This window comes from Hylobates moloch, unplaced genomic scaffold (genome assembly GCF_009828535.3).
Source record: "Hylobates moloch isolate HMO894 unplaced genomic scaffold, HMol_V3 SCAFFOLD_3, whole genome shotgun sequence".
Lineage (NCBI taxonomy): Eukaryota > Metazoa > Chordata > Mammalia > Primates > Hylobatidae > Hylobates > Hylobates moloch.
Window position 1 is genome coordinate 44,210,053 of NW_026652278.1, and position 17,906 is coordinate 44,227,958.

Sequence of the window (17,906 nt, forward strand, 5' to 3'; positions counted from 1 at the left end):
TTCTTTTTTTTAGATAAGAAAATAAGTGAGCCATAGGGGGCTTTTACGTAAAACCTAGATCATCCTCAGTACCAGGCTGTGAGCTCACTGCCTTCCAACCCTGCAAGACATAGGTCATCTTCCCCAGAGTATAGAATAGAGAACTGAGGAGCTTATTGATTAAAAACTATTTTGACTGATTGCCATAAATGCCAGGAATTTCTGTCTCTTCTTTTGTTTTACATCTTCTTTTGTTTTACATCTTCAGAAAATGCTGCTTGTTGAACGTACCTAATCATGGATTTTACTGATAGGGCAAAGTTTCCACTCTGTCATGATGGCTTACCAAGGAAGTTTATATTCTCAAAGGTACTTTTCTTATATGCATGAATTTTTATAAGGATGAATTAGGTTTAGTACAGTCACAGATATGCGAGTCTTTATTACAATTGTATGTCCTGGTGCATCTTTCAAAACTGTTACCTCTTAAATTAACTTCTTTAACTTCCCCAGTGTGCACCTACTGATCTACGCAGGCTGCTCTCCTTTCTGCACACAAACACACTATGCTTATTGGGGCTTCTTTGCCCTCAGTCATTTCTTCTTTCACCTCCATTGTTCTTCCCCTTTCCCTGGGTGTTTCTCCAAATGCCCTCTCAGTCTCTGTGTTTAATACACTCTTCCCCCTGCCTGAATCCCTCTTCCTGCCATCCTGAATTGTTCTCCCCCAAGCCTATCTCAGATATCTTTGGTTGCAGGTAGCATAAACTCATTAAACTGCTGTTAGGAAATGGAGAACTTTTGTGGAATGGTAAGTGGACATGAAGAACATTGGCCATAAAGGACCTCAGGACACCTGGAGCAGGATGAGCCATTAGATGTCATAAGCAGCTGAGTTCAGGACCTGGGGAGCCATTGGAGCCAATGCAACTCATTTCTCCATCTCACCCTTTTGTTGAAGCCACATAGTTTCTTGCTCTAAGTCTATATCAGACTTTCTCAACCTTGTCACTGTTGACATTTTGGGCCAGATAATTGCTTTTGTTTTTCAGGATGTCCTGCGGAACGTTCAGCAGCATCCCTGGCCTCTGTCTCCTAGATGCCAGTAGCACACCCTGATTGTGACAACCAAATATGCCTCTATAGACATTGCCAAATGTCCTCTGGGGAGCCAAATTGGCCATTGTTGACAACGACTGATCTATAGGAAACTGTTTCCTTGTTCCCCTGGTTCTCGGCTGCTCTGTATACACGCAGAAGGTGGCTCCTCAGCCTTGTTGTCCTGCACCTCCCAGCTCCAGCCTGACTCAGTTGCCCACTCCAAAGATATAGAATCTCAGAATTTGATTCGACCTTTGGATTGGTTCCTTGGGATGATGTGTAGACTCCCGGTACAATCGGCAGGGCCAGGGAGGTGCAGAACAGGTAGCACAAACATGGCTGTCACTCACCTGCCCCAGATCATGCTGGGGAGTGAAATTTCCCTTGTATCTGAGTGCATACTCCATTAGGTACCTAGTATTTCCAATTTACATAGGAAAAATTCTAAAAACATTTTAAGGAAGCAGTGCCTTCTTAGATTATATTGCACATAGATAAAACATATGCAACTTGTGGAGATGGGGCAGTGCAGTGGTTAAGAGCACAGGCTTTGAAGCTAGACTGTCTAGGTTCACATTCATCATACTGCATGCCAGCTGTGGCTTGGACAGACTATTTATTGGATCTCTCTTTGCCTCATTTCCTCACCTACACAATGGCAGTAATAATAACAGCAGTAATAATAATAATTATCACTTGTGTATTACTCACTAGATAGGCCAGGTACTGTTTTAAGTGTGTTAAATTAATTTACTACATACCCACAACTGTGAGTTGAAACTCTTTTCAGAAATTCTCAGGACCAGATTTTTTGTTATGGTACGGAGAGCAGATATTTATAACCCTCTAGCAGGATCTGAGGGAGTACCTGGTAATCAATCATAAGATATTCTATAATAGAACATAGGAATATTCTACTAAAAGAGATATATAAGTAGTTTAGGTCTTGTCACCAAATGATTACACTGCCAATATCTGGGAAAATTGTGGGTTTGTTCTCAGAACTTTTGGAATTATACATTTGTATATTTATCTTCATTGTACAGATGGGGAAAACTGAAGTTCAAAAAGACTTAGTAACTTTTTTCTTTTGAGACAGTGTCTTGCTATGTTGCCCGGGCTGCTCCCAAACTCCTGGCTTTAAGAGAGACACCCATGTCAGTTCCTGAGTAGGTGACTGGGATTACATGCATGTGCCACCACACCTGGGTTCTGAGACTTAGTAACATGACCAAGTTTACACAGCTAGAAATGCAGAAGCTGGGATTTGAACTCAGGCATTTGGATGCCAGAAGACTGTGCACTTGACCACAGCATTATAATACTTCATGTATCAGAAGGTTTTTGTGAGAATTAAATGAGTGAACATGTGTAAAAAGCACTAAGAACAGGCATAATACACAGTGAATGCTATTTAAGCATTAATTATTATCAGGATCTTCTTCTGTTTTTTTTTTTTTTTTTTTTTTTTTTTTTTTTTAGAGGCAGCGTCTCGCTATGTTGCCAAGGCTGGAGTGCAGTGGCTGTTCACAGGCACGATTATAATGCACTGCAGCCTCAAAGTCACGGACTTAAGCTATCTTCCTGCCTTAGCCTATTAAGTAGGTGGAACTACAGGCATGTGCCACTGTATCCAGACAATCTTCTTCATTTTAGAGGGTTATTGTAATTTATTAATATAATGGTTGGCAGGGCAGTGATGTATTCAATTTGATAAGGCAGTGCTTCCCAACCTCTCCTGGGGAGGCAGACCTCAAAAATCATCATCTTTCTAAACCACATTGGAGTAAACCATGATGCTGTTACTGGCCCTGGTGACTCTGGGGTATGGCCACCAGAAGCTCTGCCCAGCTGCCTCATGAGCTGAGGGTCCTGTTATGGACTCAATGTTTGTGTTCCCACCAAATTCATATGTTGAAGCCCTAACTCTCAAGTGATGTGTCTGGAGATGGGCCCTCAAAGGAAGTAACTAAGGTTGAAGGAGGCCCATAAGGGTAGGCCATGATAGGACTAGTGTCCTTAGAAGAGATGCCAGAGAACTCATACCCCCTCTTCTCCAGCACATGCACATGCACTCAAGAAAGGCCACGTGAGCACATTGCAAAAAAAAAAAAAGGTGGCCATCTTCAAGCCAGGAAGGGAGCTGTCCCCAGAAACTGAATTTGCTGACACCTTAATCATGGACTTCTAGCTTTTAGAACTGAGAAAGTAAATTTCTGCTTTAGCCATCCAGTGTTTGGTATTTTGTTATAGCAGCTGGAGTAGACTAATACAGATTCATGTCACACCTGGAGTCTGGCTCAGCAACTAGGAAGCTCTGTATTAAGAAGGCATATTGATTGATGTGTTTCCTTCTACACAACATGATTTCACTCTGCTAAATTTTGTGGTTTTTTTCTTCTTTTTTCTTGGTATATTCTATTAGACATTTTTTTTTTAGACAGTGTCTCACTCTTGCTGTAGTTCAGTGGTGTGATCTCGTCTCATTGCAACCTCTACCTCACAGGCTCAAGGATCCTCCCACCTAAGCTTCCCTAGTAGCTGGGACTATAGGCCCACGCCACTGTGCCTGGGTTTTTTTTTTTGTATTTTTTGTAGAGACAGGGTCTCACTGTGTTGCCCAGGCTGTTCTCAAACTCCTTGGTTCAAGCAATTTGCCCACCTCAGCCTCCCCAAGTGCTGGGATTATAGGCGTGAGCCATCACACCTGGCATCTATTAGACTTCTCATCCTTGGTTATACATTGACCGTGATACTGTTTTCCGCCACACTGTGATTAAAATTTATTATTGATGGATGTAAAACTCATAACCTCAAACTTATTAGTGTAGAGTACATTGTAAAAATACATTGACTACCCTGGCCTTTGGAATGCTTCTAAGAATATATGTTAACTTTGTACCATAGTCTGTAGCTATACTTTAGCCTTTTTATTTTTTTATTTTTTTGCTGTGTTCTTGAGAAATGAGAATCCAAAGTAAACTGAGTTTGTACTATTTTACACTCTATTCTAAGTGAGGAGTATGGATTTAAGACACAAATCATTAAGTACAGACTAAATTGTACTTTTCAATCTTTTAGATGATTATTTTTCAGAAATTCCGAAAATTTGTTTTCTCTGTTTGGGCTATTTCATTCAAAGATTCTAAAACTATTCAGCGTAACTCAAGCCTTTACTTATTTTTATCCTGAAAATATTAACTTGTTTTTCTCCTAGCTTCCGGTGAAGACAATTTTATCATTGTCAGCATTCTCTCAAGAAGTTTATGAAAGAAAAAGAGAATGATTTCCTCATGCGAGCCTGAAATGCCATGAGAAAGAACATTGCATTCTCATTCTGTCTAGTGCAGTTGTCCTAAAGTGGACTTTTTCATTCCATGTTATTTACTCATCAAATGTTGCATCACTTTGTAAAAGGAAAACAATTTTTGAAAATTATAGTGAAAAACCATGCTGGAATACATTTTTTTTGTTTTACACACACACACACACACACACACACTCTCTCTCTCTCTCTCACACACACACACACACACAAGAAAAAAAAAAGTGTCAATTAGATAGCAGCCAACCTTAAAAAAATAGTCATACAGTTTATCTATCCATCAATAGATTCCTGTTTTTGGCTTCTTGGGCAGATAAAAAGTGAGGGGGAAACTTTTAATCCATGTATGAAAGAGTAGTCCCAAAAGCAAAACTCTCAGGTATTAGTGGAATGATAAAATCTCAATAAGTTTAAATAAAGAGAGCAAACCTAAACATATATATATATATATATGACCAATTTGTCATATATATATAGACAAATGTCAACTATGCCAAGTATATAGACAAGCGGATGTGAACTGATGTTAAATGGAAAAAAATAAAATGTACACACTCAGTTGCCACTATGTACAAGTGGTTTTATTACTTTGCATAAAAGGAGCATGAGTATTCCAGGAAATTCAGAAAATACAGGAAGAGCTCATTCATTATCTCAGTTTCCTCACACAGCTATTTTCTATTTTGTTGCATTCATTTCTTATTTTGTCCTTATGCATATGTATTTCTACAGTTGTACTCATAGCATGTACATTTTGTGTTCTGATTTAGAGTTAATATCCCAACATAGATGGGCATTTTTGTGTGCTGCTACAGTCCTCAGAGCTGTCATTTATAGAGGCTTTTAATAGTTCAGGGATTGGACATAGCATTTGTGTACAACTTAGGAAAAATCATTAAAAAGGAAAGAACGTAGACACAGATATTTAGTATACAGATATTTGTCTGTAAAGAATTTCGGTGGAAGTTCAAAATAAAGAGTCAACTAAATACTGCAAAGAAGTGAAAATTAGTTTAAATGTTCAAGAAACATGGCATTTCTTGGATTTATAGTTCTCCCTCTTATTTTCATTTTGCCAGTCTCCCTCACTCCATTTAACTCTTGTGTTGTCTGCATAGCATAAGGGAAAATTGACTTGGAAAGATGAAGACACTGGGTCTGTTTTCCTTTTGATACTCCAAGAAAAGAAATATGTGTACTTTTAGTGATGACTAAGATATATATTTACTAATTTTCTAATCATGTCACTGTTTAATCTAGTAACTGGTATATGTAATAACTTAGTTAAGCATTTTTTTGTACCTACAGTATGCTCCTGTATAGCTACTGTAGTGAACAGTCTCTTTTTAGTTTGGAAAATTATTGAAAGAAATCAATGAAGATGAAAAATGTATTTGCTGGTATTATACGGAAGGAAATTAGTATTTGTTAATATGTGAATATTTAATAGATATCAGATGCTTTTGCATGTATTTTGCCACTTAACCCTCATTAAAGCCCCCTTTAAAAGGAAATATTCACTGCAATGTACACAGCAGGACAGATTCAGAAAGCTAAGTTGCATGTCAAAATCACAGAGCTAGTAATTATCAGAGTAGAGTTTCCAAGCCAGATATGTCTGACCTCATGCCAAGGGCACTGTTCCATGTGCTTCAAAATGTAATGTGGTATTCATATTTGCAGCAGTTTTAATGGCCTCAAAGAGTAGTATTATAACTGAGGGTGGAGTGGGATGGCAAAAAAACCCTGGAATTATTGAGAGAGGGGTGTCCTGTCAGAGGAATGTGGGTTTCTTTTTTATTTTTAAAAATCTTTTTCTGAGCCATGTCGTGTTACTATTTACAGCTGCATCATGACCTAAAGGGCCTCTTATAAGCCTCCTTCTCAGATAAATTCTCTTTCAGAACATTTTTCACACCCAGCCTCAGAAGACATGTAAATGCCTCTATGTCAAGTCTTTGGATAGAGAATGGTGATAGAGCTTCTTTTTCAGTTTATGAAGTTCTACTTGATGTAACTATTATTCTCCAACACTATCATGACATATAAATCACAATAATCATAGGACATTGAAATTTTAAGTTTTTTATCCCTTATGTAAGGCTCATGGAGGCAGTCTACAATAACAATAGTAGTAATAGCTAACATTTATTTGAATGCTTACTGTGGACAGGACCAATGCTTTGTGATGTAATATGGGTTACCTCGTTTCATTTTCTGAACAACTCCGTGGGGTGGGAATTGGGATTTGAAAGGACCAATACAAAACATTCATATTTTCCCTAAGTTCTAAGCCAATTTAGAGGTAGAAACAGGAATTAAACAGGTGAAGATCAAAATGCCACCCTAAAGGCTAATAATACTGATAGTTAAGGAATGAGGCTTAGGACAACTAGCCAAGTAGGGTTGCAATACTTTGCTCATGAAAAAGAGCCAAGTTGTAGTCACTGGCAGCTCGTAAACAACCACAGGCCTCCTTGCAAGGGCATCTTCCCCTATTTTATTTATAGCACAGAATTGCTGAGGAAGATGAGCTTCTCTACAAATAGGCAGATACCACATGAAAAAAAAGAGAGAGAGAAAGAGTGTGAGGTGAGTGTATGCAACGATTTCTCTCAAGGAAACAGATAAGCAACCCCTCTTATGCAGAAAAGTGAGGAGAAGGAGAAGAGCCAGGAGTGTTAACTCTACTGGAGTCTCCACTCCACAGAATCATGGAAAAGGAAGTCTTTGCCCCCAGCTGTAGGTACTAAACATGGGGCTATCCTGCAGATAAGGAATGAGGCACTGAGACACTAAGTGACAGCTCACTATTAGTAAGTGGCAGAGAAGTCTAAATAAGGTCAGTCCATAAGTAAGAGGTAGAGTCAGGGCTGAACAAGCCAGGCTAGGACGGGCTCAGGCTCAGTTCAGGAACAAGGCAATGAAAAATAAAGATGGGAGGGCAGATGTGAGAGGGATTACAAAAAATAAGTGATAAGAGTTGGATTCACTTGTAATGAGAGTTGGGGTGGAGTCAAAATGACTCAAAGCTTTTAGCATTTCTAGTTGGAAACGATGAGAGCATTAAGAAAACAGTGTTTCCAGGAGTGAATAGCCAGTGTTTTTGGACATGAGAGTTTGAGGTACCCTGCAGACTATTGGAAATTTGAGTCTGTAACTTGGGAGAAAGATCGGAAGCAGAGATGCAGATTTTATAGTTGTCCATTTAAATAAAGGTGATAGGTGGCTGAAACTAAGGGAGTGCTTAAGTCTGAGCTGTGAAAGAGGAAGTTGGTTTCACAGATGAGTTTCATCTTTGAAATATACTAAAAGATTTGAGTTGGTAAAATCAGCAACTTGATCTAGTTTAAAGGCAAAGCCCAGCGTGAGCTCAGGACTTGACCTCAGGACTTGACCTCACCTTTTTACCATAGCCCTAGAATGCTGCAAGGCAAGCTTACCGGTCACGCTGGTATGCAACACAGTTTCTGTTTCCCCCTGCAGGTTCACTGTTCATCCCACTTCCACCCTGTTCTCTGACCTGGGAGGCTGAAAACATTTATGGACTGCATCAGTTGGGCTCCCATTGGGTTCAATTACCTCTGAGACTTGGAATGCAGGAGGAGGTGTGGCTGATGTGTTTACCTCCTTGGCTCTTTCACTGTCAGATCCTGTGGACTGACTGCTTCCCTTCAACAGGGACTTTCTACATCAACTCTCCAAGATTCTAGCAACTGCTCTCTCCCTCTGCCCCCTTAAGTCTAGAGGCGGTAATAGTTTCCCACTGTTACTAGGCCCAAGGCACTCTACTTCCTTTGTTAAGTTCTACTTGATGTGACTGTTATTCTCCAACACTATCATGATATAGTGTTGTTAGATATTATTAACACTGCTTATACCTTTATAAACAATGTCCTTATTGAAGTCTTCCCTTCCCAGTTCCTTAAATAATATACCCAGTAAACCAGAAAGAACTCATGTTCTCCAAGGCACAAGTCCTACTCTTAATAAACAGGGACTTCATCGGGTTGGGGGCAGGGGCGGGGCAGGGGCTGGTCTCAGAACTGGGAGGGAACAATAGATTTAGTACAGGGACTGTAAATCCATGTGTACATGTAATATTGTTGGTGGACAGAATATCTTACACAGTTACACGATTCTTCAAATGTGTAAGTGCCTTAGTGATTCATAAGAAAATTTATTTGAAAATTCATCAAATTTATTTTGCCTATTGTCTTTATACAGGTTTTTATCCAACAAATGGCTTATGGCTTATATTAAGAATATAACTATTGCTGTGTTTGGCTAAGGACATCTTTTTTTTTTTTTTCTTTTTTTTTTTGAGACGGAGTTTTGTTCTTGTTGCCCAGGCTCGAGTGCAGTGGCACAATCTCGGCTCACCGCAACCTCCTCCTCCTGGGTTCAAGTGATTCTCCTGCCTCAGCCTCCCGAGCAGCTGGGATTACAGGCATGCACCACCATGCCCAGCTAATTTTGTATTTTTAATAGAGATGGGGTTCCTCCATGTTGGTCAGGCTGGTCTTGAACTCTTGATCTCAAGTGATCCGCCTGCCTTGGCCTCCCAAAGTGCTGGGATTACAGGCGTGAGCCACTGCGCCCAGACTGGACATCTTTTTAAATGTACAGACTGTACTCACATGCAAAGAATCTGGGAATTACTTCCAAGGACTTTGTTAAAAGTTCATCAAACTTTCGTCGGTTCCAAACTAGAGGGAGGTGGAATGAACTGGTTCAACAATAACTATTTCTATCAGGATAGGAACAAAAATGACCATCCATATCTTGGAAGGATTTTTTGTAAAATCATTTCTAACTCATTTCACAGCAGAAATTCAAGTCCCCAGTCTTACAAAGAAAGAGTACACCACATTCTCACCCTTGGCAACACCTTGTCCTTTGTGTGACCTGCTGTGGCTCAAGCAGTGAGCAGAGTCTACAGAACACAAAAATAAACATCTCTACAGGCCTGTGGAATTTGATGGCTGGTGTGACGTGGGGCAGACTGTGGGCCGAGTGCCAGGCCCTGTAGGTGAGCCCTCCTGCGGCCCACTCTGCAAAAGCAGAAAGAAGGGGCAAACCTGCCAGGGAATTTCTGTTTCCACCTTTGGCCTGGTCTGGGGTCAGGGCCTAAGCATGCCCCTGTGTGCCCAGTGAGATGTATTCAGTTAGGGTTCTATGACCCCAGTGCTGGGAAGGCTGGTTATGGTGGATAAAAAGATCAAAGAAAGGGTTTCTTGTTCCCATTCCTCAAGCTCCGTGTACCATTTCCCCATGTAATTTGAGAAATTATCCTGAACTAGAGAACTGGGAAGTTTGTTCACTAACTGCTTATTGAGTCCCTGTTCTCTCCCAGGCATGATCCTAGGCACTGGAGATACAGTGGGGAGTGGGAGCCTCCAGGGTCCCTGCTCTTAGGGATCTCACACTCTGAGTGCAGAAATATGCTCTTCTGCCTGCACTCTTATAAGCACCAGTTCTCCATAGTACTCCATGACATGAGGGGTTAATTTCTAGCTGACTGAAATAATGGACTCATTGCCCCTCCCATTTCAACAGCATGGCGGATGGCAGTGATTACAGAGTGAAGGAAATATTGTGGTATGGAGAGTTCTCAATAATAGACTCTCTGATGACGAACAAAAAGACTCTGTGAAATGCATCTCAAACTCCCAGGTTCTCCTTTACAGCCAAGATACCTCCGATATAATCTGACTTAATAATGCCATACTCTGTAAGAGTACAAAATTAGAATAAAAGAGTTCTACAAGGCACTGAGTTAGACACAAAAATTTATTCATGGAACTACACAAGTATTGCGCACTGACTTTATGCCAGACGCTACACCCAACTTTATACCAGAACCCTATTACTGCAGAAAATATAGTTGGGGGCAAGCTCCTGGTTATGAATTGCACGTTCAACAACTCAGAAGTAAGCATTTTTCTGATGTTGCCTAGAATCAGTGGCTCTGTGGATTAGGAGCTGAAAGGGTGGGAAAGAATTTTGCTTTCTACTGTCTGCCTCGTATGTGAATCACGAGTTGTACCTTTTTCTTCATTTCTGTAGACCAAATACCATATAAATCACTCTGCTGTTTATTCTAAGTCTTATGTAAAGTGTTCCTGTCCTCAAAGCATCACACACAATGTAGAGGCTTTGGCAGTTTCTTTAGCAAAGGTCAGTGTTTCAATTTAGTGCCCAAAGGTCTCTGACAAACATCCAAAAATTTCTGGTTGAAGTCAGTAATTATTTACTCCCGTTACCAGGATCTGTTTGAGGACTAAGCAGAGAGAAGCAGAAAGGAAAAATAAGCACATCAAAAAAAGCAGTCTTAGTCTCTCTTCACCTAGAACATTATATATGTATTGTCTCATGGCATATGTGTAATGTCAATGAACAATAAAAATAAATAAATCAATTTCCAGTTGAAGGCATCTCCAGGATCCAGAGGCTCTAAGTGGATAAAAACAATTGGGTGCTTGGGCCAGAGACTGTGCAAGCCTAAGCAGAGAGAGAGGGGTTTCTTAACTTCCCTCCCACGTTCAGTCCCTTTGGAACTCGAGTTTGCCCCTAGGATAGAAGTCTGTAAGGCTACCAGCTGGAACCCTTTGCTACACTGCTGTAAAGGCTGTGCAGAAAAAAAATGTTGGAATTCTCTCATACTTGGAAAATTGCCCTTTAATACACATGGTTTCCTCTCTGTTTCCTAGCCATAGGCCAGGATGTTAACTGGGGTGGGGTAGAGGCAGACATTTAATTCTTGTTAAGAGGGAGTAATAAAATGCGAAGTGATAGGGAGCCAATCTATCGTTTTCTGAATATCCACAAGAGGCTTACATTTAGCAAAAACATTTAGCAAACACATGTCAGGCAGTGTTTAGTTGCCGGGGACACAACATTCAACATGACAGTTATGGCTTCTACCAAGATGCAGCTTAAAGGCCAGGGAGAGGCAATGGTTTGCGGTGAATAAGAGGACAAGCTTTGAAATCAGACCTGAGGTAGAATCTTGGATAGAGCATTCCTTACTTTGTCTGTAAAATGGAGATTATAATACCTACCTCACAGGGTCAAGATGAAGGTAACATGGAATAACGTATATATAGCAGTGAATTCAGAGCCTGGTGGATTCAGTGCCCCTAAATAGTAATGATCATTGTTACTGTTATTACTTTGTGGCTTATTCTGTGTTCCAAGGGTCAGACACTTGAGCTCTGAGTGCTGGCTGGTACCTCCGTGACATGAATGCCACACTCTGGTGTGCGCTGTTTAGAGAGAAGCTGGTTGTGTTAAATACTCTTCGTTTTCTAGTTATAATGGTTGATTTTCTTGCTTTGTGAAGATTAGACCTCTCTGATGAAGACGAAGTGCTTTCCATGTTTCTTTCAGCTGAATGGCCATTTAAAAACTAGTGACCGTTATTTACGCTTTTATTTCTTATGACTTGAGGGGGTTCTCCCTGGTGAAGGCAGAACTTATTTCATTCATTTATTAGGCATTGAGTAAGCTCTTATTCTGAACCAGGCAGTGTGTTTGGGTGCGTGTGTGTGCACGCATGTATTTTGTTTGGGTTTGGGTAAGGTGAGGGAAATTGGGGGAAGATACAAAGGTGACTTGCTCTGGGAGTTAAACAGTCTAGTGGGAGACAGAGAGACAGGTAAATAGATAACAAGAATGTATTTGATAAATGCCAGGAAAGGCGTGCACAGAGATCTCCAAAAACCTGGAAGAGGGAGATGCCTGTTTTAAGGCATAGAAGCAGTGGAATCAGGAGTGATAGGTAAGTCAGGTGGGGAAGTATGGAAGAAAGGAATTTGAAGGTAAAAGGAATAGCATGTGAAAAGATATAAAGCCTGAGTTTTTCAGTGAGTTGAAAGAAATTTATAGTATTATAGGATAGGTGGGTGTGGTAGTGATGGGCTAGGAGTGAGGCTGATGTTTGGCTAAGGAGATGGTCATATTTATGGGCTGAACGTGGCTTCTGCTGAGGACTTCAAGGGCCAGCCAATCCTCAGGCAAACAAATTATGGCTGAGGACACTGAGTTTCCATGATGAGAAACATTATCTGTGTGTTTCCCTCCTGCTTCTCTACAGAGACAGGAGTGAGTGTGTAGATCAAAGAGCTTCAAATGGGACACATTAAGGGTTACAAAGGTACCCTAAAAGAGTACCTCCCCACTGCAGAGGTAATAGTAGAGTTCATTTAGAAATCTTCTCTAGTGAGTTGCGGTAGGGTTGAAACTTAATCGTAAAACAATATGGATATGAAAAAAATTACAACTTGTTGCTATAATAAATTTCAACTTCTCCATAAGTCTCCATTTTAAATGAAGGCAAGAGTGGGGAGTTTATTTTGCTGCCTTTGTCCTCTCTAAAAAACCTTTGCTTATTCCCAAGTTATAAAGATTTTTTCCCCTCTGTTTTCTTCCATAAGTTGTATAGTTTTCTTTTACGTTTACATCTTCTATCTATAGGTTTGGTATATGGAGTGACAGTAAGAGTCAAGATTCATTTTTCCCCATACAAATAAATGTGTAGGTCTGTATCTGAACTCTCTATTCTGTTCCACTAATATAATGTGCCAATATCACACTGTTTTGATTAGTCTGCTTTTAGAACAAGTCTTGAAATCAGTTAGTGTAAGTCTTCAACCTTTGTTCTTTCTTTTAAAAATATTTTGGCTTTTCTAGGTCATTTGCAGTTCCATATAAATTTTAGAATCAGCTTGTCAGTTTCTATTAAAAAAAAAAAAAAAAAAAAAGACTGCTGAGGCCAGGTGTAGTGCCTTATGCCTGTAATCCCAGCACTTTGGGAGGCCAAGGCAGGAGAATCGCTTGAGCCCAAAAGTTTGAGACCAGCCTGAGAAACATAGTGAAACCTCATCTCTACAAAAAAATACAAAAATTGGTTAGGTGTGGTGGTATGTGCCTGTAGTCCCAGCTGTTTGGGAGGCTGAGGTGGGAGAATCACTTGAGCCCAGGAGGTCAAACCTGCAGTGAGCCATGATAGCGCCACTGCACTCTGGCCCAGGTGACAGAGTGAAACTCTGTCTCAAGAAAATAATAAAAAAGAAAAAAATTTAAAAGAAAAAATACCGGCCAGACACGGTGGCTCACACCTGTAATCCTAGCACTCTGGGCGGCCGAGGCAGGTAGATCCCTTGAGGTTAGGAGTTCGAGACCAGCCTGGCCAACATGGTGAAATCCCATCTCTACTAAAAATATAAAAATTAGCCAGGCATGGTTGTAGGCACCTGTATTCCCAGCTACTCGAGAGGCTGAGGCAGGAGAATTGCTTGAACCTAGGGGAGGTAGAGGTTACACTGAGCCGAGATCGCCGCACTGCACTCCAGCCTGGGTGACAGAGCAAGACTCCATCTCAAAAAAAAAGAAAAAAGAAAGAAATAATGCTGCTGGAATTTTGTTTGGGATTTCACTGAAACTATCAACTAACTTGAGTAGATATGATATCTTCCAAGTCTTCCAATCTATGAACAGGATATCTCTCTTTCTCTCTTTTTTAGGACTTTGTAAATTTTTCTTAGTGCTGTTTTGTAGTTTTAATGTAAAAATAATGCACATGTTATGTTGAATCTATTTCTTGGCATTTCATATTTTTGAAGCTACTGTAAAGTGGTATTTAAAACTTTTTAATTTCTAATTATTCACTAATATAGAGAAATGCAATCAACTACAAAAGAAAAAATGATAAATTTCAATTCATCAAAATTAATGGCTTCTGCTCTTCAGAATACACCATTAATAAATGAATAGGTAAGCCACAGAGTGGGAGAAAATATTTCTAACACATATATCCACAAATAGCTTGTATCTAGAATATATAAAGTATTCCTGTATCCCGATAATAAAAGACCACCTTGTAAAAAATGGGCATAATACTTGAATAGACACCTCACAAAAAAGATATATGAATAGTTAATAATTATATGAAGACTGGTTAATATAATTAGTCATTGGGGAAGTACAAATTAAAACTACAATGAGATACCATTTGATATCACTAGAATGACTGAAATTAATCACACCATCAATACCAAGTATTGCCGAAGTTGTGAAGCAATTGGAACTCTAATTTAGTACTGGAAATATCACATGACCACCTTTAAAAAGAAGTTTGGCACCTTCTTCTAAAGTTAAAATGTTATGATTGTGCAATTACTTTCCTAGGGGTTTACTCAAGAGAATGAAAACATATGTCCACAAAAAGACTTGTACACTCATGTTCATAGAAGTTTTATTCATAATGTAAAACTGGAAACAACTGTAACAATTATCAACAAACGAATGAATAAACTCATTGTAGTATATCCATAACACATACTAATATTCAACAATAAAAAGAATCAACTGCAGATACACACAACAAACTGAATGATTTCAAAACATTATCTTGAGTGAAAGAGGCCAGAAGCAAAATAATCCATATTGTTTGATTCTATTTTTATGAAATTCTTGACAGAATTCTATCTTGACAGAAAGAAATCTATATTGACAACTAATCTATATTGACAGAAAGCAAATCAGTGGTATTCTGGTGCCAGGGTTGGTGAAGATTGACTGCAAGGGAGCCTGAGGGGATGTTTGGGGATGATAAAAATGTTCTTTGTCTTGATTGTGGTGGTTGTGATTACATGAGTGATACATTTGTCAAAACTCTGAAATGTAGGTTTAAAATGGGCATGTTTTATTGTATGTAAGTTATACCTCAATTTAAAAATGTTTAACAGTCTTTGCAAATTTAGTATTTTCCATCTAAGATCAGCTTTCTTTGGATATTATTCAGCCAAATCTGAGGTTACTCTGATTATTAGGGTTGTTTCTCTCCTCTCTTGTGTTTATTCCTCCTTCTTCATGAGTGTGTCTGGTCTAGGGGAGAGCTCATGTGTCCTTGTGGTAGTGGTGGGGGAGGTGGGTAGCATGCAGGCCCTCTGGTTGTTTTCTAAGTTCTCATTGGCACATGCAGAGGTTTTCCTAGTATTTGTTACTGGGCATCCTGCTGGCCTCCTGAATGTGGATAGAAAGTGAAACTCATCTTGGTGCTCTCTAGGTGATGGCTTCTGTCCTCATTGTGTACTTTGCTGCTGGGAACTTATGGTTTGTATTCTCCATATGGCCAGGGCCTGGAGGAATTCCCCACCTTTCTTGCTGTAGTTCTTAAGGGTCAACTATGATTTCCATTTGGCTCAGCACATGTGCCATGGAATCCCTCTTCCCTTTGCCATGGCCCTGGTTCTCATCTCACCTATCTTCCATGTCTCCATTGAGAACATGGGAGAATCCCCCCATCGCTTCTGTGCCACCTAGGAGGTGAAGGACAGTCAGTGGGCACTCTGTTTCTCTCTGCTTAGACAGAGGGGACCAGTGAAGTTGTGTCTTCCCACAGTTATACATGGGACACATAGCACAGGCCTCCTTATTGGCACTTCCCCCTCAGCTACCTAGGTTAAAGGGAAACTATCTCTTCACCATACCACACACCTGTCCTTGGTCAAGACTTAGGGAGTGGGAAACATAGTCCCTAAGAAACCTGGGCAGCTCATCACCCTTCCTTTAAAATCTGTTTCCCTTTCCTCTCAGGGTAGGCTTCTACTTTCCCTTTCTGTGGTGGGAATGTCCCCTATAACAATCTCATGGGTTCCTTGCCTGGGGATGCATTTATTCTGGATGGAGCTTATGTCTCATTCCCTACAGCAATAGGCTTCTTGACTTAGTCTTAATGACATAAGGGAACATTTAAAGGAACCTGGCTTACCAGAAAGGGGCAATACATCAGAAGATTTTTAAAAAAATATTACCTGTAGTATAGGAATATTTTAGAAATGCCTAAAAAAAGGAGACTGGCAAATTTGATGATTCTTAAGCAATAACAAAGAGGAATTGTCTCTACCTTGAAAGAGTTATTAAGTAAACAAAGAGTAAAGTTAATTAGAGTTTACTGAGAGTGCTTGCCTGTACCAGTTAACTTGCATATTAGGGAAGATGTAGTTAGTAGTCATCTAGTTTAGAAGACAGATATCAGTAATTCAACATCCTGATTTTATTAATGAGGAAATAGCAGCAGAAAGGAAGTGATTCACACAGGGTCACTGGGACACAGCCCAAATGCCCATCCTTGGTATTTTTCCGTCATACTCTATCTCTTTTGTGGCTACAGACAAATTTATAAGATAAGAATACAGCTAAAGGTGAAAGAAATAGAAGGAGTCAAGGAAGGAAAGAACAAGGGAAAGCCAGTGTTGGGGGCCTTCCAAAACAACAAGAGTATTCTAGGAATACTCTTCCCTTTGTTCCAGTTGCTTACTGACTATAAGAAATTTGTAGGTTTTCTAGTGATGAAAGAAATATCTTCAGAAAACTTTACTGTGGGCAACATAAAAGAGTTGCCCCACAAATGGACTGCTTTACTGCAAGGTTACTGAATGTTAGCAAGAATTTTTTGCAAATGATTTTTTTTAAAGTGAAGAGGGTAAAGTGAAATTGAGAATATATCCCAACTTACACTGTAAACAGTAATCTTAGAAGAACATCATCATGTAGTAATTCTTTCATCTCAGAAAATTTTTCTGAAGCTAGAATGGGATGCAGAATACTGTTCCATTTGATGAGTAGAATTCTTCAGTTGTTGATGTCGAAATAATATGAATTGGAGGCTGATTAGTAAAATGAAGAGTTGCAAGATAGTAAATGCTTCCATTGCTTATAGTTTTAGGCTGGGGTGCAGTGGCGTGATCTCAGCTCACTGCAACCTCTGTCTTCTGGGTTCAAGTGATTCTCATGCCTCAGCCCCCCAAGTAGCTGGGATTACGGTGTGCACCACTACACTCAGCTAATTTTTGTATTTTTTTTATAGAAATGGGGTTTCGCCATGTTGGCCAGGCTGGTCTCAAACTCCTGACCTCAAGTGATCCTCCCACCTTGGCCTCCCAAAGTGCTGGGATTATAGATGTGAGCCACTGTGCCCAGCTGCAATACTATTAACTTAATAAAAGACCTGCCCATTATATTTGTCTATTGTCAGGTGGATTAATTATTTACAAGAATGCTCAGGTTAATGTTGTGGGAGAATTGCAGACTGCTTCAAAGTCTCCAGGAAACAAGGTTTGCCATGTCTAACCTGCACATTTCTTCTGAATATGTATAAATCTATTAAATGACCTGTTTTGAAAGAAACTCACATGCGTTGTTTTGTGAACAGCCGTATACCCTTGTGATAACCTTGTCAGCTTCTCCCCCCTTCCTTTTGTCGTGGTCACTCACATGAATGGTGCTTAAGCGTTAGCATTGCTTGGACATCTTGTTGACAGAAACGCCAATAGCAATTTTGAAATCTCAGAGCAGATGGACAAGTGCATCATCCAAAGTCAGCCAAAGCTACTTGCCTCCATTTACACTCACATGCAGTGTTGTCAGGGGAGTCCTTTCACTTCTCTGAGCTTCAGTTTCACCATTGAGGAAGAGAGAAAGGTAGCGTTTATCT

At 39.9% G+C, this 17,906-nt stretch overlaps 1 protein-coding gene across 1 annotated transcript in view; it reads left to right on the forward strand.

The window, feature by feature from the left end:
• The window catches only part of SLC16A12 (solute carrier family 16 member 12), a 105,053-nt gene that overhangs the window by 49,551 nt on the left and 37,596 nt on the right, over positions 1-17,906 (forward strand). The gene's annotated exons all lie outside the window — the stretch shown is intronic.